General features: G+C 50.2%; 2 non-coding genes across 2 annotated transcripts; both read right to left on the bottom strand.

The window, feature by feature from the left end:
• Positions 1 to 8,591: 8,591 nt before the first annotated feature.
• trnae-cuc (transfer RNA glutamic acid (anticodon CUC)) lies at positions 8,592 to 8,663 on the bottom strand. The gene has a single exon. It is a non-coding gene; the product is annotated as a tRNA-Glu (tRNA).
• Positions 8,664 to 14,824: 6,161 nt separating this feature from the next.
• Positions 14,825 to 14,896, bottom strand: trnae-cuc (transfer RNA glutamic acid (anticodon CUC)). The gene has a single exon. It is a non-coding gene; the product is annotated as a tRNA-Glu (tRNA).
• Between the last annotated feature and the right edge of the window lie 6,501 nt (positions 14,897 to 21,397).

Below are 21,397 nucleotides of genomic sequence, written 5' to 3'. Positions count from 1 at the left end.
CCTGACCGGGAATCGAACCGGGGCCGCGGCGGTGAGAGCGCCGAATCCTAGCCACTAGACCACCAGAGACACCGTTTTCAGCCACGTCTGAAAGGAAGGAGATAGGATTAAGTTCAGGGGCTAGGGCTAGGCTTTTGCCAGATGTACTCGTTCTACAATCATAGGAGAGCATCCGAGTCTGTCCTAAATGCACTTGTCAGTTTTCAGTCCAACTCTTTAGGCTAGCACCTTTGATAGCTCAGTTGGTAGAGCAGAGGACTGTAGTTATTAATAATTCTCAAACTTTATCTTGCCTCCCTAAAAGACTTGCAGACTTGAAAGCATAAAGCCACGCTGGTGTGGGTGTGTGGAGGTGGTGAATGAGGCAGCAACGTGTCGTTTAGAAGTTTGGCAAAAAAGGAAGTAGCAGAAGGAGGACGCTTTACATTCCTTTAACCTACACAGCATGTGGGTGGGGGGCTTCCAGAGTCTTGTAGTGGACTTGGTGTGCAAGAAAGCACACGCTTCCCTGACCGGGAATCGAACCCAGGCCGCGGCGGTGAGAGCGCCGAATCCTAGCCACTAGACCACCAGGGACACCGTTTTCAGCAACCTCTGAAAGGAAGGAGATAGGATTAAGTTCAGGGGCTAGGGCTAGGCTTTTGCCAGATGTACTCGTTCTACAATCATAGGAGAGCATCCGAGTCTGTCCTAAATGCACTTGTCAGTTTTCAGTCCAACTCTTTAGGCTAGCACCTTTGATAGCTCAGTTGGTAGAGCGGAGGACTGTAGTTGTTAATAAGGCGATCCTTAGGTCGCGGGTTCAAATCCGGCTCGAAGAAGACTTTTCTTTTCCCTCGCGCCACTGCCGGATATCATGGCCAGGTGCCTGCCTGCAGATGCGCTGGCATGCCAGAGTGCAATATGCTGAAGGCAGTGACGGATAATTTACACTGTTCCATTCAAATTTCTCAAACATTATCTTGCCTCCCTAAAAGACTTGCAGACTTGAAAGCATAAAGCCACGCTGGTGTGGGTGTGTGGAGGTGGTGAATGAGGCAGCAACGTGTCGTTTAGAAGTTTGGCAAAAAAGGAAGTAGCAGAAGGAGGACGCTTTACATTCCTTTAACCTACACAGCATGTGGGTGGGGGGCTTCCAGAGTCTTGTAGTGGACTTGGTGTGCAAGAAAGCACACGCTTCCCTGACCGGGAATCAAACCCAGGCCGCGGCGGTGAGAGCGCCGAATCCTAGCCACTAGACCACCAGGGACACCGTTTTCAGCCATGTCTGAAAGGAAGGAGATAGGATTAAGTTCAGGGGCTAGGGCTAGGCTTTTGCCAGATGTACTCGTTCTACAATCATAGGAGAGCATCCGAGTCTGTCCTAAATGCACTTGTCAGTTTTCAGTCCAACTCTTTAGGCTAGCACCTTTGATAGCTCAGTTGGTAGAGCAGAGGACTGTAGTTGTTAATAATTCTCAAACTTTATCTTGCCTCCCTAAAAGACTTGCAGACTTGAAAGCATAAAGCCACGCTGGTGTGGGTGTGTGGAGGTGGTGAATGAGGCAGCAACGTGTCGTTTAGAAGTTTGGCAAAAAAGGAAGTAGCAGAAGGAGGACGCTTTACATTCCTTTAACCTACACAGCATGTGGGTGGGGGGCTTCCAGAGTCTTGTAGTGGACTTGGTGTGCAAGAAAGCACACGCTTCCCTGACCGGGAATCAAACCCGGGCCGCGGCGGTGAGAGCGCCGAATCCTAGCCACTAGACCACCAGGGACACCGTTTTCAGCCACGTCTGAAAGGAAGGAGATAGGATTAAGTTCAGGGGCTAGGGCTAGGCTTTTGCCAGATGTACTCGTTCTACAATCATAGGAGAGCATCCGAGTCTGTCCTAAATGCACTTGTCAGTTTTCAGTCCAACTCTTTAGGCTAGCACCTTTGATAGCTCAGTTGGTAGAGCAGTGGACTGTAGTTGTTAATAAGGTGATCCTTAGGTTGCGGGTTCAAATCCGGCTCGAAGAAGACTTTTCTTTTCCCTCGCGCCACTGCCGGATATCATGGCCAGGTGCCTGCCTGCAGATGCGCTGGCATGCCAGAGTGCAATCTGCTGAAGGCAGTGACGGATCATTTACACTGTTCCATTCAAATTTCTCAAACATTATCTTGCCTCCCTAAAAGACTTGCAGACTTGAAAGCATAAAGCCACGCTGGTGTGGGTGTGTGGAGGTGGTGAATGAGGCAGCAACGTGTCGTTTAGAAGTTTGGCAAAAAAGGAAGTAGCAGAAGGAGGACGCTTTACATTCCTTTAACCTACACAGCATGTGGGTGGGGGGCTTCCAGAGTCTTGTAGTGGACTTGGTGTGCAAGAAAGCACACGCTTCCCTAACCGGGATTCAAACCCGGGCCCGCGGCGGTGAGAGCGCCGAATCCTAGCCACTAGACAACCAGGGACACCGTTTTCAGCCATGTCTGAAAGGAAGGAGATAGGATTAAGTTCAGGGGCTAGGGCTAGGCTTTTGCCAGATGTACTCGTTCTACAATCATAGGAGAGCATCCGAGTCTGTCCTAAATGCACTTGTCAGTTTTCAGTCCAACTCTTTAGGCTAGCACCTTTGATAGTTCAGTTGGTAGAGCAGAGAACTGGAGTTGTTAATAAGGCGATCCTTAGGTCGCGGGTTCAAATCCGGCTCGAAGAAGTCTTTTCTTTTCCCTCGCGCCACTGCCGGATATCATGGCCAGGTGCCTGCCTGCAGATGCGCTGGCATGCCAGAGTGCAATCTGCTGAAGGCAGTGACGGATCATTTACACTGTTCCATTCAAATTTCTCAAACATTATCTTGCCTCCCTAAAAGACTTGCAGACTTGAAAGCATAAAGCCACGCTGGTGTGGGTGTGTGGAGGTGGTGAATGAGGCAGCAACGTGTCGTTTAGAAGTTTGGCAAAAAAGGAAGTAGCAGAAGGAGGACGCTTTACATTCCTTCAACCTACACAGCATGTGCGTGGGGGGCTTCCAGAGTCTTGTAGTGGACTTGGTGTGCAAGAAAGCACACGCTTCCCTGACCGGGAATCGATCCCGGGCCGCGGCGGTGAGAGCGCCGAATCCTAGCCACTAGACCACCAGGGACACCGTTTTCAGCCACGTCTGAAAGGAAGGAGATAGGATTAAGTTCAGGGGCTAGGGCTAGGCTTTTGCCAGATGTACTCGTTCTACAATCATAGGAGAGCATCCGAGTCTGTCCTAAATGCACTTGTCAGTTTTCAGTCCAACTCTTTAGGCTAGCACCTTTGATAGCTCAGTTGGTAGAGCAGAGGACTGTAGTTGTTAATAAGGCGACCCTTAGGTCGCGGGTTCAAATCCGGCTCGAAGAAGACTTTTCTTTTCCCTCGCGCCACTGCCGGATATCATGGCCAGGTGCCTGCCTGCAGATGTGCTGGCATGCCAGAGTGCAATATGCTGAAGGCAGTGACGGATAATTTACACTGTTCCATTCAAATTTCTCAAACTTTATCTTGCCTCCCTAAAAGACTTGCAGACTTGAAAGCATAAAGCCACGCTGGTGTGGGTGTGTGGAGGTGGTGAATGAGGCAGCAACGTGTCGTTTAGAAGTTTGGCAAAAAAGGAAGTAGCAGAAGGAGGACGCTTTACATTCCTTTAACCTACACAGCATGTGGGTGGGGGGCTTCCAGAGTCTTGTAGTGGACTTGGTGTGCAAGAAAGCACACGCTTCCCTGACCGGGAATCGAACCGGGGCCACGGCGGTGAGAGCGCCGAATCCTAGCCACTAGACCACCAGGGACACCGTTTTCAGCCACGTCTGAAAGGAAGGAGATAGGATTAAGTTCAGGGGCTAGGGCTAGGCTTTTGCCAGATGTACTCGTTCTACAATCATAGGAGAGCATCCGAGTCTGTCCTAAATGCACTTGTCAGTTTACAGTCCAACTCTTTAGGCTAGCACCTTTGATAGCTCAGTTGGTAGAGCAGAGGACTGTAGTTGTTAATGAGGCGATCCTTAGGTCGCGGGTTCAAATCCGGCTCGAAGAAGACTTTTCTTTTCCCTCGCGCCACTGCGGGATATCATGGCCAGGTGCCTGCCTGCAGATGCGCTGGCATGCCAGAGTGCAATCTGCTGAAGGCAGTGACGGATCATTTACACTGTTCCATTCAAATTTCTCAAACTTTATCTTGCCTCCCTAAAAGACTTGCAGACTTGAAAGCATAAAGCCACGCTGGTGTGGGTGTGTGGAGGTGGTGAATGAGGCAGCAACGTGTCGTTTAGAAGTTTGGCAAAAAAGGAAGTAGCAGAAGGAGGACGCTTTACATTCCTTTAACCTACACAGCATGTGGGTGGGGGGCTTCCAGAGTCTTGTAGTGGACTTGGTGTGCAAGAAAGCACACGCTTCCCTGACCGGGAATCGAACCGGGGCCGCGGCGGTGAGAGCGCCGAATCCTAGCCACTAGACCACCAGAGACACCGTTTTCAGCCACGTCTGAAAGGAAGGAGATAGGATTAAGTTCAGGGGCTAGGGCTAGGCTTTTGCCAGATGTACTCGTTCTACAATCATAGGAGAGCATCCGAGTCTGTCCTAAATGCACTTGTCAGTTTTCAGTCCAACTCTTTAGGCTAGCACCTTTGATAGCTCAGTTGGTAGAGCAGAGGACTGTAGTTATTAATAATTCTCAAACTTTATCTTGCCTCCCTAAAAGACTTGCAGACTTGAAAGCATAAAGCCACGCTGGTGTGGGTGTGTGGAGGTGGTGAATGAGGCAGCAACGTGTCGTTTAGAAGTTTGGCAAAAAAGGTAGTAGCAGAAGGAGGACGCTTTACATTCCTTTAACCTACACAGCATGTGGGTGGGGGGCTTCCAGAGTCTTGTAGTGGACTTGGTGTGCAAGAAAGCACACGCTACCCTGACCGGGAATCGAACCCGGGCCGCGGCGGTGAGAGCGCCGAATCCTAGCCACTAGACCACCAGGGACACCGTTTTCAGCAACCTCTGAAAGGAAGGAGATAGGATTAAGTTCAGGGGCTAGGGCTAGGCTTTTGCCAGATGTACTCGTTCTACAATCATAGGAGAGCATCCGAGTCTGTCCTAAATGCACTTGTCAGTTTTCAGTCCAACTCTTTAGGCTAGCACCTTTGATAGCTCAGTTGGTAGAGCGGAGGACTGTAGTTGTTAATAAGGCGATCCTTAGGTCGCGGGTTCAAATCCGGCTCGAAGAAGACTTTTCTTTTCCCTCGCGCCACTGCCGGATATCATGGCCAGGTGCCTGCCTGCAGATGCGCTGGCATGCCAGAGTGCAATATGCTGAAGGCAGTGACGGATAATTTACACTGTTCCATTCAAATTTCTCAAACATTATCTTGCCTCCCTAAAAGACTTGCAGACTTGAAAGCATAAAGCCACGCTGGTGTGGGTGTGTGGAGGTGGTGAATGAGGCAGCAACGTGTCGTTTAGAAGTTTGGCAAAAAAGGAAGTAGCAGAAGGAGGACGCTTTACATTCCTTTAACCTACACAGCATGTGGGTGGGGGGCTTCCAGAGTCTTGTAGTGGACTTGGTGTGCAAGAAAGCACACGCTTCCCTGACCGGGAATCAAACCCAGGCCGCGGCGGTGAGAGCGCCGAATCCTAGCCACTAGACCACCAGGGACACCGTTTTCAGCCATGTCTGAAAGGAAGGAGATAGGATTAAGTTCAGGGGCTAGGGCTAGGCTTTTGCCAGATGTACTCGTTCTACAATCATAGGAGAGCATCCGAGTCTGTCCTAAATGCACTTGTCAGTTTTCAGTCCAACTCTTTAGGCTAGCACCTTTGATAGCTCAGTTGGTAGAGCAGAGGACTGTAGTTGTTAATAATTCTCAAACTTTATCTTGCCTCCCTAAAAGACTTGCAGACTTGAAAGCATAAAGCCACGCTGGTGTGGGTGTGTGGAGGTGGTGAATGAGGCAGCAACGTGTCGTTTAGAAGTTTGGCAAAAAAGGAAGTAGCAGAAGGAGGACGCTTTACATTCCTTTAACCTACACAGCATGTGGGTGGGGGGCTTCCAGAGTCTTGTAGTGGACTTGGTGTGCAAGAAAGCACACGCTTCCCTGACCGGGAATCAAACCCGGGCCGCGGCGGTGAGAGCGCCGAATCCTAGCCACTAGACCACCAGGGACACCGTTTTCAGCCACGTTTGAAAGGAAGGAGATAGGATTAAGTTCAGGGGCTAGGGCTAGGCTTTTGCCAGATGTACTCGTTCTACAATCATAGGAGAGCATCCGAGTCTGTCCTAAATGCACTTGTCAGTTTTCAGTCCAACTCTTTAGGCTAGCACCTTTGATAGCTCAGTTGGTAGAGCAGAGGACTGTAGTTGTTAATAATTCTCAAACTTTATCTTGCCTCCCTAAAAGACTTGCAGACTTGAAAGCATAAAGCCACGCTGGTGTGGGTGTGTGGAGGTGGTGAATGAGGCAGCAACGTGTCGTTTAGAAGTTTGGCAAAAAAGGAAGTAGCAGAAGGAGGACGCTTTACATTCCTTTAACCTACACAGCATGTGGGTGGGGGGCTTCCAGAGTCTTGTAGTGGACTTGGTGTGCAAGAAAGCACACGCTTCCCTAACCGGGATTCAAACCCGGGCCCGCGGCGGTGAGAGCGCCGAATCCTAGCCACTAGACCACCAGGGACACCGTTTTCAGCCATGTCTGAAAGGAAGGAGATAGGATTAAGTTCAGGGGCTAGGGCTAGGCTTTTGCCAGATGTACTCGTTCTACAATCATAGGAGAGCATCCGAGTCTGTCCTAAATGCACTTGTCAGTTTTCAGTCCAACTCTTTAGGCTAGCACCTTTGATAGTTCAGTTGGTAGAGCAGAGAACTGGAGTTGTTAATAAGGCGATCCTTAGGTCGCGGGTTCAAATCCGGCTCGAAGAAGTCTTTTCTTTTCCCTCGCGCCACTGCCGGATATCATGGCCAGGTGCCTGCCTGCAGATGCGCTGGCATGCCAGAGTGCAATCTGCTGAAGGCAGTGACGGATCATTTACACTGTTCCATTCAAATTTCTCAAACATTATCTTGCCTCCCTAAAAGACTTGCAGACTTGAAAGCATAAAGCCACGCTGGTGTGGGTGTGTGGAGGTGGTGAATGAGGCAGCAACGTGTCGTTTAGAAGTTTGGCAAAAAAGGAAGTAGCAGAAGGAGGACGCTTTACATTCCTTTAACCTACACAGCATGTGCGTGGGGGGCTTCCAGAGTCTTGTAGTGGACTTGGTGTGCAAGAAAGCACACGCTTCCCTGACCGGGAATCGATCCCGGGCCGCGGCGGTGAGAGCGCCGAATCCTAGCCACTAGACCACCAGGGACACCGTTTTAAGCCACGTCTGAAAGGAAGGAGATAGGATTAAGTTCAGGGGCTAGGGCTAGGCTTTTGCCAGATGTACTCATTCTACAATCATAGGAGAGCATCCGAGTCTGTCCTAAATGCACTTGTCAGTTTTCAGTCCAACTCTTTAGGCTAGCACCTTTGATAGCTCAGTTGGTAGAGCAGAGGACTGTAGTTGTTAATAAGGCGACCCTTAGGTCGCGGGTTCAAATCCGGCTCGAAGAAGACTTTTCTTTTCCCTCGCGCCACTGCCGGATATCATGGCCAGGTGCCTGCCTGCAGATGTGCTGGCATGCCAGAGTGCAATATGCTGAAGGCAGTGACGGATAATTTACACTGTTCCATTCAAATTTCTCAAACTTTATCTTGCCTCCCTAAAAGACTTGCAGACTTGAAAGCATAAAGCCACGCTGGTGTGGGTGTGTGGAGGTGGTGAATGAGGCAGCAACGTGTCGTTTAGAAGTTTGGCAAAAAAGGAAGTAGCAGAAGGAGGACGCTTTACATTCCTTTAACCTACACAGCATGTGGGTGGGGGGCTTCCAGAGTCTTGTAGTGGACTTGGTGTGCAAGAAAGCACACGCTTCCCTGACCGGGAATCAAACCCGGGCCGCGGCGGTGAGAGCGCCGAATCCTAGCCACTAGACCACCAGGGACACCGTTTTCAGCCACGTCTGAAAGGAAGGAGATAGGATTAAGTTCAGGGGCTAGGGCTAGGCTTTTGCCAGATGTACTCGTTCTACAATCATAGGAGAGCATCCGAGTCTGTCCTAAATGCACTTGTCAGTTTTCAGCCCAACTCTTTAGGCTAGCACCGTTGATAGCTCAGTTGGTAGAGCAGAGGACTGTAGTTGTTAATAAGGCGATCCTTAGGTCGCGGGTTCAAATCCGGCTCGAAGAAGACTTTTCTTTTCCCTCGCGCCACTGCCGGATATCATGGCCAGGTGCCTGCCTGCAGATGTGCTGGCATGCCAGAGTGCAATATGCTGAAGGCAGTGACGGATAATTTACACTGTTCCATTCAAATTTCTCAAACTTTATCTTGCCTCCCTAAAAGACTTGCAGACTTGAAAGCATAAAGCCACGCTGGTGTGGGTGTGTGGAGGTGGTGAATGAGGCAGCAACGTGTCGTTTAGAAGTTTGGCAAAAAAGGAAGTAGCAGAAGGAGGACGCTTTACATTCCTTTAACCTACACAGCATGTGGGTGGGGGGCTTCCAGAGTCTTGTAGTGGACTTGGTGTGCAAGAAAGCACACGCTTCCCTGACCGGGAATCGAACCCGGGCCACGGCGGTGAGAGCGCCGAATCCTAGCCACTAGACCACCAGGGACACCGCTTTCAGCCACGTCTGAAAGGAAGGAGATAGGATTAAGTTCAGGGGCTAGGGCTAGGCTTTTGCCAGATGTACTCGTTCTACAATCATAGGAGAGCATCCGAGTCTGTCCTAAATGCACTTGTCAGTTTTCAGTCCAACTCTTTAGGCTAGCACCTTTGAAAGCTCAGTTGATAGAGCAGAGGACTGTAGTTGTTAATAAGGCGATCCTTAGGTCGTGGGTTCAAATCCGGCTCAAAGAAGACTTTTCTTTTCCCTCGCGCCACTGCCGGATATCATGGCCAGGTGCCTGCCTGCAGATGCGCTGGCATGCCAGAGTGCAATCTGCTGAAGGCAGTGACGGATCATTTACACTGTTCCATTCAAATTTCTCAAACATTATCTTGCCTCCCTAAAAGACTTGCAGACTTGAAAGCATAAAGCCACGCTGGTGTGGGTGTGTGGAGGTGGTGAATGAGGCAGCAACGTGTCGTTTAGAAGTTTGGCAAAAAAGGAAGTAGCAGAAGGAGGACGCTTTACATTCCTTTAACCTACACAGCATGTGGGTGGGGGGCTTCCAGAGTCTTGTAGTGGACTTGGTGTGCAAGAAAGCACACGCTTCCCTGACCGGGAATCAAACCCAGGCCGCGGCGGTGAGAGCGCCGAATCCTAGCCACTAGACCACCAGGGACACCGTTTTCAGCCATGTCTGAAAGGAAGGAGATAGGATTAAGTTCAGGGGCTAGGGCTAGGCTTTTGCCAGATGTACTCGTTCTACAATCATAGGAGAGCATCCGAGTCTGTCCTAAATGCACTTGTCAGTTTTCAGTCCAACTCTTTAGGCTAGCACGTTTGATAGCTCAGTTGGTAGAGCAGAGGACTGTAGTTGTTAATAAGGCGAACCTTAGGTCGCGGGTTCAAATCCGGCTCGAAGAAGACTTTTCTTTTCCCTCGCGCCACTGCCGGATATCATGGCCAGGTGCCTGCCTGCAGATGCGCTGGCATGCCAGAGTGCAATCTGCTGAAGGCAGTGACGGATAATTTACACTGTTCCATTCAAATTTCTCAAACTTTATCTTGCCTCCCTAAAAGACTTGCAGACTTGAAAGCATAAAGCCACGCTGGTGTGGGTGTGTGGAGGTGGTGAATGAGGCAGCAACGTGTCGTTTAGAAGTTTGGCAAAAAAGGAAGTAGCAGAAGGAGGACGCTTTACATTCCTTTAACCTACACAGCATGTGGGTGGGGGGCTTCCAGAGTCTTGTAGTGGACTTGGTGTGCAAGAAAGCACACGCTTCCCTGACCGGGAATCGAACCGGGGCCACGGCGGTGAGAGCGCCGAATCCTAGCCACTAGACCACCAGGGACACCGTTTTCAGCCACGTCTGAAAGGAAGGAGATAGGATTAAGTTCAGGGGCTAGGGCTAGGCTTTTGCCAGATGTACTCGTTCTACAATCATAGGAGAGCATCCGAGTCTGTCCTAAATGCACTTGTCAGTTTACAGTCCAACTCTTTAGGCTAGCACCTTTGATAGCTCAGTTGGTAGAGCAGAGGACTGTAGTTGTTAATAAGGCGATCCTTAGGTTGCGGGTTCAAATCCGGCTCGAAGAAGACTTTTCTTTTCCCTCGCGCCACTGCGGGATATCATGGCCAGGTGCCTGCCTGCAGATGCGCTGGCATGCCAGAGTGCAATCTGCTGAAGGCAGTGACGGATCATTTACACTGTTCCATTCAAATTTCTCAAACTTTATCTTGCCTCCCTAAAAGACTTGCAGACTTGAAAGCATAAAGCCACGCTGGTGTGGGTGTGTGGAGGTGGTGAATGAGGCAGCAACGTGTCGTTTAGAAGTTTGGCAAAAAAGGAAGTAGCAGAAGGAGGACGCTTTACATTCCTTTAACCTACACAGCATGTGGGTGGGGGGCTTCCAGAGTCTTGTAGTGGACTTGGTGTGCAAGAAAGCACACGCTTCCCTGACCGGGAATCGAACCGGGGCCGCGGCGGTGAGAGCGCCGAATCCTAGCCACTAGACCACCAGAGACACCGTTTTCAGCCACGTCTGAAAGGAAGGAGATAGGATTAAGTTCAGGGGCTAGGGCTAGGCTTTTGCCAGATGTACTCGTTCTACAATCATAGGAGAGCATCCGAGTCTGTCCTAAATGCACTTGTCAGTTTTCAGTCCAACTCTTTAGGCTAGCACCTTTGATAGCTCAGTTGGTAGAGCAGAGGACTGTAGTTATTAATAATTCTCAAACTTTATCTTGCCTCCCTAAAAGACTTGCAGACTTGAAAGCATAAAGCCACGCTGGTGTGGGTGTGTGGAGGTGGTGAATGAGGCAGCAACGTGTCGTTTAGAAGTTTGGCAAAAAAGGAAGTAGCAGAAGGAGGACGCTTTACATTCCTTTAACCTACACAGCATGTGGGTGGGGGGCTTCCAGAGTCTTGTAGTGGACTTGGTGTGCAAGAAAGCACACGCTTCCCTGACCGGGAATCGAACCCAGGCCGCGGCGGTGAGAGCGCCGAATCCTAGCCACTAGACCACCAGGGACACCGTTTTCAGCAACCTCTGAAAGGAAGGAGATAGGATTAAGTTCAGGGGCTAGGGCTAGGCTTTTGCCAGATGTACTCGTTCTACAATCATAGGAGAGCATCCGAGTCTGTCCTAAATGCACTTGTCAGTTTTCAGTCCAACTCTTTAGGCTAGCACCTTTGATAGCTCAGTTGGTAGAGCGGAGGACTGTAGTTGTTAATAAGGCGATCCTTAGGTCGCGGGTTCAAATCCGGCTCGAAGAAGACTTTTCTTTTCCCTCGCGCCACTGCCGGATATCATGGCCAGGTGCCTGCCTGCAGATGCGCTGGCATGCCAGAGTGCAATATGCTGAAGGCAGTGACGGATAATTTACACTGTTCCATTCAAATTTCTCAAACATTATCTTGCCTCCCTAAAAGACTTGCAGACTTGAAAGCATAAAGCCACGCTGGTGTGGGTGTGTGGAGGTGGTGAATGAGGCAGCAACGTGTCGTTTAGAAGTTTGGCAAAAAAGGAAGTAGCAGAAGGAGGACGCTTTACATTCCTTTAACCTACACAGCATGTGGGTGGGGGGCTTCCAGAGTCTTGTAGTGGACTTGGTGTGCAAGAAAGCACACGCTTCCCTGACCGGGAATCAAACCCAGGCCGCGGCGGTGAGAGCGCCGAATCCTAGCCACTAGACCACCAGGGACACCGTTTTCAGCCATGTCTGAAAGGAAGGAGATAGGATTAAGTTCAGGGGCTAGGGCTAGGCTTTTGCCAGATGTACTCGTTCTACAATCATAGGAGAGCATCCGAGTCTGTCCTAAATGCACTTGTCAGTTTTCAGTCCAACTCTTTAGGCTAGCACCTTTGATAGCTCAGTTGGTAGAGCAGAGGACTGTAGTTGTTAATAATTCTCAAACTTTATCTTGCCTCCCTAAAAGACTTGCAGACTTGAAAGCATAAAGCCACGCTGGTGTGGGTGTGTGGAGGTGGTGAATGAGGCAGCAACGTGTCGTTTAGAAGTTTGGCAAAAAAGGAAGTAGCAGAAGGAGGACGCTTTACATTCCTTTAACCTACACAGCATGTGGGTGGGGGGCTTCCAGAGTCTTGTAGTGGACTTGGTGTGCAAGAAAGCACACGCTTCCCTGACCGGGAATCAAACCCGGGCCGCGGCGGTGAGAGCGCCGAATCCTAGCCACTAGACCACCAGGGACACCGTTTTCAGCCACGTTTGAAAGGAAGGAGATAGGATTAAGTTCAGGGGCTAGGGCTAGGCTTTTGCCAGATGTACTCGTTCTACAATCATAGGAGAGCATCCGAGTCTGTCCTAAATGCACTTGTCAGTTTTCAGTCCAACTCTTTAGGCTAGCACCTTTGATAGCTCAGTTGGTAGAGCAGAGGACTGTAGTTGTTAATAATTCTCAAACTTTATCTTGCCTCCCTAAAAGACTTGCAGACTTGAAAGCATAAAGCCACGCTGGTGTGGGTGTGTGGAGGTGGTGAATGAGGCAGCAACGTGTCGTTTAGAAGTTTGGCAAAAAAGGAAGTAGCAGAAGGAGGACGCTTTACATTCCTTTAACCTACACAGCATGTGGGTGGGGGGCTTCCAGAGTCTTGTAGTGGACTTGGTGTGCAAGAAAGCACACGCTTCCCTAACCGGGATTCAAACCCGGGCCCGCGGCGGTGAGAGCGCCGAATCCTAGCCACTAGACCACCAGGGACACCGTTTTCAGCCATGTCTGAAAGGAAGGAGATAGGATTAAGTTCAGGGGCTAGGGCTAGGCTTTTGCCAGATGTACTCGTTCTACAATCATAGGAGAGCATCCGAGTCTGTCCTAAATGCACTTGTCAGTTTTCAGTCCAACTCTTTAGGCTAGCACCTTTGATAGTTCAGTTGGTAGAGCAGAGAACTGGAGTTGTTAATAAGGCGATCCTTAGGTCGCGGGTTCAAATCCGGCTCGAAGAAGTCTTTTCTTTTCCCTCGCGCCACTGCCGGATATCATGGCCAGGTGCCTGCCTGCAGATGCGCTGGCATGCCAGAGTGCAATCTGCTGAAGGCAGTGACGGATCATTTACACTGTTCCATTCAAATTTCTCAAACATTATCTTGCCTCCCTAAAAGACTTGCAGACTTGAAAGCATAAAGCCACGCTGGTGTGGGTGTGTGGAGGTGGTGAATGAGGCAGCAACGTGTCGTTTAGAAGTTTGGCAAAAAAGGAAGTAGCAGAAGGAGGACGCTTTACATTCCTTTAACCTACACAGCATGTGCGTGGGGGGCTTCCAGAGTCTTGTAGTGGACTTGGTGTGCAAGAAAGCACACGCTTCCCTGACCGGGAATCGATCCCGGGCCGCGGCGGTGAGAGCGCCGAATCCTAGCCACTAGACCACCAGGGACACCGTTTTAAGCCACGTCTGAAAGGAAGGAGATAGGATTAAGTTCAGGGGCTAGGGCTAGGCTTTTGCCAGATGTACTCATTCTACAATCATAGGAGAGCATCCGAGTCTGTCCTAAATGCACTTGTCAGTTTTCAGTCCAACTCTTTAGGCTAGCACCTTTGATAGCTCAGTTGGTAGAGCAGAGGACTGTAGTTGTTAATAAGGCGACCCTTAGGTCGCGGGTTCAAATCCGGCTCGAAGAAGACTTTTCTTTTCCCTCGCGCCACTGCCGGATATCATGGCCAGGTGCCTGCCTGCAGATGTGCTGGCATGCCAGAGTGCAATATGCTGAAGGCAGTGACGGATAATTTACACTGTTCCATTCAAATTTCTCAAACTTTATCTTGCCTCCCTAAAAGACTTGCAGACTTGAAAGCATAAAGCCACGCTGGTGTGGGTGTGTGGAGGTGGTGAATGAGGCAGCAACGTGTCGTTTAGAAGTTTGGCAAAAAAGGAAGTAGCAGAAGGAGGACGCTTTACATTCCTTTAACCTACACAGCATGTGGGTGGGGGGCTTCCAGAGTCTTGTAGTGGACTTGGTGTGCAAGAAAGCACACGCTTCCCTGACCGGGAATCAAACCCGGGCCGCGGCGGTGAGAGCGCCGAATCCTAGCCACTAGACCACCAGGGACACCGTTTTCAGCCACGTCTGAAAGGAAGGAGATAGGATTAAGTTCAGGGGCTAGGGCTAGGCTTTTGCCAGATGTACTCGTTCTACAATCATAGGAGAGCATCCGAGTCTGTCCTAAATGCACTTGTCAGTTTTCAGCCCAACTCTTTAGGCTAGCACCGTTGATAGCTCAGTTGGTAGAGCAGAGGACTGTAGTTGTTAATAAGGCGATCCTTAGGTCGCGGGTTCAAATCCGGCTCGAAGAAGACTTTTCTTTTCCCTCGCGCCACTGCCGGATATCATGGCCAGGTGCCTGCCTGCAGATGTGCTGGCATGCCAGAGTGCAATATGCTGAAGGCAGTGACGGATAATTTACACTGTTCCATTCAAATTTCTCAAACTTTATCTTGCCTCCCTAAAAGACTTGCAGACTTGAAAGCATAAAGCCACGCTGGTGTGGGTGTGTGGAGGTGGTGAATGAGGCAGCAACGTGTCGTTTAGAAGTTTGGCAAAAAAGGAAGTAGCAGAAGGAGGACGCTTTACATTCCTTTAACCTACACAGCATGTGGGTGGGGGGCTTCCAGAGTCTTGTAGTGGACTTGGTGTGCAAGAAAGCACACGCTTCCCTGACCGGGAATCGAACCCGGGCCACGGCGGTGAGAGCGCCGAATCCTAGCCACTAGACCACCAGGGACACCGCTTTCAGCCACGTCTGAAAGGAAGGAGATAGGATTAAGTTCAGGGGCTAGGGCTAGGCTTTTGCCAGATGTACTCGTTCTACAATCATAGGAGAGCATCCGAGTCTGTCCTAAATGCACTTGTCAGTTTTCAGTCCAACTCTTTAGGCTAGCACCTTTGAAAGCTCAGTTGATAGAGCAGAGGACTGTAGTTGTTAATAAGGCGATCCTTAGGTCGTGGGTTCAAATCCGGCTCAAAGAAGACTTTTCTTTTCCCTCGCGCCACTGCCGGATATCATGGCCAGGTGCCTGCCTGCAGATGCGCTGGCATGCCAGAGTGCAATCTGCTGAAGGCAGTGACGGATCATTTACACTGTTCCATTCAAATTTCTCAAACATTATCTTGCCTCCCTAAAAGACTTGCAGACTTGAAAGCATAAAGCCACGCTGGTGTGGGTGTGTGGAGGTGGTGAATGAGGCAGCAACGTGTCGTTTAGAAGTTTGGCAAAAAAGGAAGTAGCAGAAGGAGGACGCTTTACATTCCTTTAACCTACACAGCATGTGGGTGGGGGGCTTCCAGAGTCTTGTAGTGGACTTGGTGTGCAAGAAAGCACACGCTTCCCTGACCGGGAATCAAACCCAGGCCGCGGCGGTGAGAGCGCCGAATCCTAGCCACTAGACCACCAGGGACACCGTTTTCAGCCATGTCTGAAAGGAAGGAGATAGGATTAAGTTCAGGGGCTAGGGCTAGGCTTTTGCCAGATGTACTCGTTCTACAATCATAGGAGAGCATCCGAGTCTGTCCTAAATGCACTTGTCAGTTTTCAGTCCAACTCTTTAGGCTAGCACGTTTGATAGCTCAGTTGGTAGAGCAGAGGACTGTAGTTGTTAATAAGGCGAACCTTAGGTCGCGGGTTCAAATCCGGCTCGAAGAAGACTTTTCTTTTCCCTCGCGCCACTGCCGGATATCATGGCCAGGTGCCTGCCTGCAGATGCGCTGGCATGCCAGAGTGCAATCTGCTGAAGGCAGTGACGGATAATTTACACTGTTCCATTCAAATTTCTCAAACTTTATCTTGCCTCCCTAAAAGACTTGCAGACTTGAAAGCATAAAGCCACGCTGGTGTGGGTGTGTGGAGGTGGTGAATGAGGCAGCAACGTGTCGTTTAGAAGTTTGGCAAAAAAGGAAGTAGCAGAAGGAGGACGCTTTACATTCCTTTAACCTACACAGCATGTGGGTGGGGGGCTTCCAGAGTCTTGTAGTGGACTTGGTGTGCAAGAAAGCACACGCTTCCCTGACCGGGAATCGAACCGGGGCCACGGCGGTGAGAGCGCCGAATCCTAGCCACTAGACCACCAGGGACACCGTTTTCAGCCACGTCTGAAAGGAAGGAGATAGGATTAAGTTCAGGGGCTAGGGCTAGGCTTTTGCCAGATGTACTCGTTCTACAATCATAGGAGAGCATCCGAGTCTGTCCTAAATGCACTTGTCAGTTTACAGTCCAACTCTTTAGGCTAGCACCTTTGATAGCTCAGTTGGTAGAGCAGAGGACTGTAGTTGTTAATAAGGCGATCCTTAGGTTGCGGGTTCAAATCCGGCTCGAAGAAGACTTTTCTTTTCCCTCGCGCCACTGCGGGATATCATGGCCAGGTGCCTGCCTGCAGATGCGCTGGCATGCCAGAGTGCAATCTGCTGAAGGCAGTGACGGATCATTTACACTGTTCCATTCAAATTTCTCAAACTTTATCTTGCCTCCCTAAAAGACTTGCAGACTTGAAAGCATAAAGCCACGCTGGTGTGGGTGTGTGGAGGTGGTGAATGAGGCAGCAACGTGTCGTTTAGAAGTTTGGCAAAAAAGGAAGTAGCAGAAGGAGGACGCTTTACATTCCTTTAACCTACACAGCATGTGGGTGGGGGGCTTCCAGAGTCTTGTAGTGGACTTGGTGTGCAAGAAAGCACACGCTTCCCTGACCGGGAATCGAACCGGGGCCGCGGCGGTGAGAGCGCCGAATCCTAGCCACTAGACCACCAGAGACACCGTTTTCAGCCACGTCTGAAAGGAAGGAGATAGGATTAAGTTCAGGGGCTAGGGCTAGGCTTTTGCCAGATGTACTCGTTCTACAATCATAGGAGAGCATCCGAGTCTGTCCTAAATGCACTTGTCAGTTTTCAGTCCAACTCTTTAGGCTAGCACCTTTGATAGCTCAGTTGGTAGAGCAGAGGACTGTAGTTATTAATAATTCTCAAACTTTATCTTGCCTCCCTAAAAGACTTGCAGACTTGAAAGCATAAAGCCACGCTGGTGTGGGTGTGTGGAGGTGGTGAATGAGGCAGCAACGTGTCGTTTAGAAGTTTGGCAAAAAAGGAAGTAGCAGAAGGAGGACGCTTTACATTCCTTTAACCTACACAGCATGTGGGTGGGGGGCTTCCAGAGTCTTGTAGTGGACTTGGTGTGCAAGAAAGCACACGCTTCCCTGACCGGGAATCGAACCCAGGCCGCGGCGGTGAGAGCGCCGAATCCTAGCCACTAGACCACCAGGGACACCGTTTTCAGCAACCTCTGAAAGGAAGGAGATAGGATTAAGTTCAGGGGCTAGGGCTAGGCTTTTGCCAGATGTACTCGTTCTACAATCATAGGAGAGCATCCGAGTCTGTCCTAAATGCACTTGTCAGTTTTCAGTCCAACTCTTTAGGCTAGCACCTTTGATAGCTCAGTTGGTAGAGCGGAGGACTGTAGTTGTTAATAAGGCGATCCTTAGGTCGCGGGTTCAAATCCGGCTCGAAGAAGACTTTTCTTTTCCCTCGCGCCACTGCCGGATATCATGGCCAGGTGCCTGCCTGCAGATGCGCTGGCATGCCAGAGTGCAATATGCTGAAGGCAGTGACGGATAATTTACACTGTTCCATTCAAATTTCTCAAACATTATCTTGCCTCCCTAAAAGACTTGCAGACTTGAAAGCATAAAGCCACGCTGGTGTGGGTGTGTGGAGGTGGTGAATGAGGCAGCAACGTGTCGTTTAGAAGTTTGGCAAAAAAGGAAGTAGCAGAAGGAGGACGCTTTACATTCCTTTAACCTACACAGCATGTGGGTGGGGGGCTTCCAGAGTCTTGTAGTGGACTTGGTGTGCAAGAAAGCACACGCTTCCCTGACCGGGAATCAAACCCAGGCCGCGGCGGTGAGAGCGCCGAATCCTAGCCACTAGACCACCAGGGACACCGTTTTCAGCCATGTCTGAAAGGAAGGAGATAGGATTAAGTTCAGGGGCTAGGGCTAGGCTTTTGCCAGATGTACTCGTTCTACAATCATAGGAGAGCATCCGAGTCTGTCCTAAATGCACTTGTCAGTTTTCAGTCCAACTCTTTAGGCTAGCACCTTTGATAGCTCAGTTGGTAGAGCAGAGGACTGTAGTTGTTAATAATTCTCAAACTTTATCTTGCCTCCCTAAAAGACTTGCAGACTTGAAAGCATAAAGCCACGCTGGTGTGGGTGTGTGGAGGTGGTGAATGAGGCAGCAACGTGTCGTTTAGAAGTTTGGCAAAAAAGGAAGTAGCAGAAGGAGGACGCTTTACATTCCTTTAACCTACACAGCATGTGGGTGGGGGGCTTCCAGAGTCTTGTAGTGGACTTGGTGTGCAAGAAAGCACACGCTTCCCTGACCGGGAATCAAACCCGGGCCGCGGCGGTGAGAGCGCCGAATCCTAGCCACTAGACCACCAGGGACACCGTTTTCAGCCACGTCTGAAAGGAAGGAGATAGGATTAAGTTCAGGGGCTAGGGCTAGGCTTTTGCCAGATGTACTCGTTCTACAATCATAGGAGAGCATCCGAGTCTGTCCTAAATGCACTTGTCAGTTTTCAGTCCAACTCTTTAGGCTAGCACCTTTGATAGCTCAGTTGGTAGAGCAGTGGACTGTAGTTGTTAATAAGGTGATCCTTAGGTTGCGGGTTCAAATCCGGCTCGAAGAAGACTTTTCTTTTCCCTCGCGCCACTGCCGGATATCATGGCCAGGTGCCTGCCTGCAGATGCGCTGGCATGCCAGAGTGCAATCTGCTGAAGGCAGTGACGGATCATTTACACTGTTCCATTCAAATTTCTCAAACATTATCTTGCCTCCCTAAAAGACTTGCAGACTTGAAAGCATAAAGCCACGCTGGTGTGGGTGTGTGGAGGTGGTGAATGAGGCAGCAACGTGTCGTTTAGAAGTTTGGCAAAAAAGGAAGTAGCAGAAGGAGGACGCTTTACATTCCTTTAACCTACACAGCATGTGGGTGGGGGGCTTCCAGAGTCTTGTAGTGGACTTGGTGTGCAAGAAAGCACACGCTTCCCTAACCGGGATTCAAACCCGGGCCCGCGGCGGTGAGAGCGCCGAATCCTAGCCACTAGACAACCAGGGACACCGTTTTCAGCCATGTCTGAAAGGAAGGAGATAGGATTAAGTTCAGGGGCTAGGGCTAGGCTTTTGCCAGATGTACTCGTTCTACAATCATAGGAGAGCATCCGAGTCTGTCCTAAATGCACTTGTCAGTTTTCAGTCCAACTCTTTAGGCTAGCACCTTTGATAGTTCAGTTGGTAGAGCAGAGAACTGGAGTTGTTAATAAGGCGATCCTTAGGTCGCGGGTTCAAATCCGGCTCGAAGAAGTCTTTTCTTTTCCCTCGCGCCACTGCCGGATATCATGGCCAGGTGCCTGCCTGCAGATGCGCTGGCATGCCAGAGTGCAATCTGCTGAAGGCAGTGACGGATCATTTACACTGTTCCATTCAAATTTCTCAAACATTATCTTGCCTCCCTAAAAGACTTGCAGACTTGAAAGCATAAAGCCACGCTGGTGTGGGTGTGTGGAGGTGGTGAATGAGGCAGCAACGTGTCGTTTAGAAGTTTGGCAAAAAAGGAAGTAGCAGAAGGAGGACGCTTTACATTCCTTCAACCTACACAGCATGTGCGTGGGGGGCTTCCAGAGTCTTGTAGTGGACTTGGTGTGCAAGAAAGCACACGCTTCCCTGACCGGGAATCGATCCCGGGCCGCGGCGGTGAGAGCGCCGAATCCTAGCCACTAGACCACCAGGGACACCGTTTTCAGCCACGTCTGAAAGGAAGGAGATAGGATTAAGTTCAGGGGCTAGGGCTAGGCTTTTGCCAGATGTACTCGTTCTACAATCATAGGAGAGCATCCGAGTCTGTCCTAAATGCACTTGTCAGTTTTCAGTCCAACTCTTTAGGCTAGCACCTTTGATAGCTCAGTTGGTAGAGCAGAGGACTGTAGTTGTTAATAAGGCGACCCTTAGGTCGCGGGTTCAAATCCGGCTCGAAGAAGACTTTTCTTTTCCCTCGCGCCACTGCCGGATATCATGGCCAGGTGCCTGCCTGCAGATGTGCTGGCATGCCAGAGTGCAATATGCTGAAGGCAGTGACGGATAATTTACACTGTTCCATTCAAATTTCTCAAACTTTATCTTGCCTCCCTAAAAGACTTGCAGACTTGAAAGCATAAAGCCACGCTGGTGTGGGTGTGTGGAGGTGGTGAATGAGGCAGCAACGTGTCGTTTAGAAGTTTGGCAAAAAAGGAAGTAGCAGAAGGAGGACGCTTTACATTCCTTTAACCTACACAGCATGTGGGTGGGGGGCTTCCAGAGTCTTGTAGTGGACTTGGTGTGCAAGAAAGCACACGCTTCCCTGACCGGGAATCGAACCGGGGCCACGGCGGTGAGAGCGCCGAATCCTAGCCACTAGACCACCAGGGACACCGTTTTCAGCCACGTCTGAAAGGAAGGAGATAGGATTAAGTTCAGGGGCTAGGGCTAGGCTTTTGCCAGATGTACTCGTTCTACAATCATAGGAGAGCATCCGAGTCTGTCCTAAATGCACTTGTCAGTTTACAGTCCAACTCTTTAGGCTAGCACCTTTGATAGCTCAGTTGGTAGAGCAGAGGACTGTAGTTGTTAATAAGGCGATCCTTAGGTTGCGGGTTCAAATCCGGCTCGAAGAAGACTTTTCTTTTCCCTCGCGCCACTGCGGGATATCATGGCCAGGTGCCTGCCTGCAGATGCGCTGGCATGCCAGAGTGCAATCTGCTGAAGGCAGTGACGGATCATTTACACTGTTCCATTCAAATTTCTCAAACTTTATCTTGCCTCCCTAAAAGACTTGCAGACTTGAAAGCATAAAGCCACGCTGGTGTGGGTGTGTGGAGGTGGTGAATGAGGCAGCAACGTGTCGTTTAGAAGTTTGGCAAAAAAGGAAGTAGCAGAAGGAGGACGCTTTACATTCCTTTAACCTACACAGCATGTGGGTGGGGGGCTTCCAGAGTCTTGTAGTGGACTTGGTGTGCAAGAAAGCACACGCTTCCCTGACCGGGAATCGAACCGGGGCCGCGGCGGTGAGAGCGCCGAATCCTAGCCACTAGACCACCAGAGACACCGTTTTCAGCCACGTCTGAAAGGAAGGAGATAGGATTAAGTTCAGGGGCTAGGGCTAGGCTTTTGCCAGATGTACTCGTTCTACAATCATAGGAGAGCA

The sequence above is a fragment of the Hoplias malabaricus genome, chromosome 8 (genome assembly GCF_029633855.1).
Source record: "Hoplias malabaricus isolate fHopMal1 chromosome 8, fHopMal1.hap1, whole genome shotgun sequence".
Lineage (NCBI taxonomy): Eukaryota > Metazoa > Chordata > Actinopteri > Characiformes > Erythrinidae > Hoplias > Hoplias malabaricus.
This window is presented reverse-complemented; position numbering and strand designations above follow the sequence as displayed.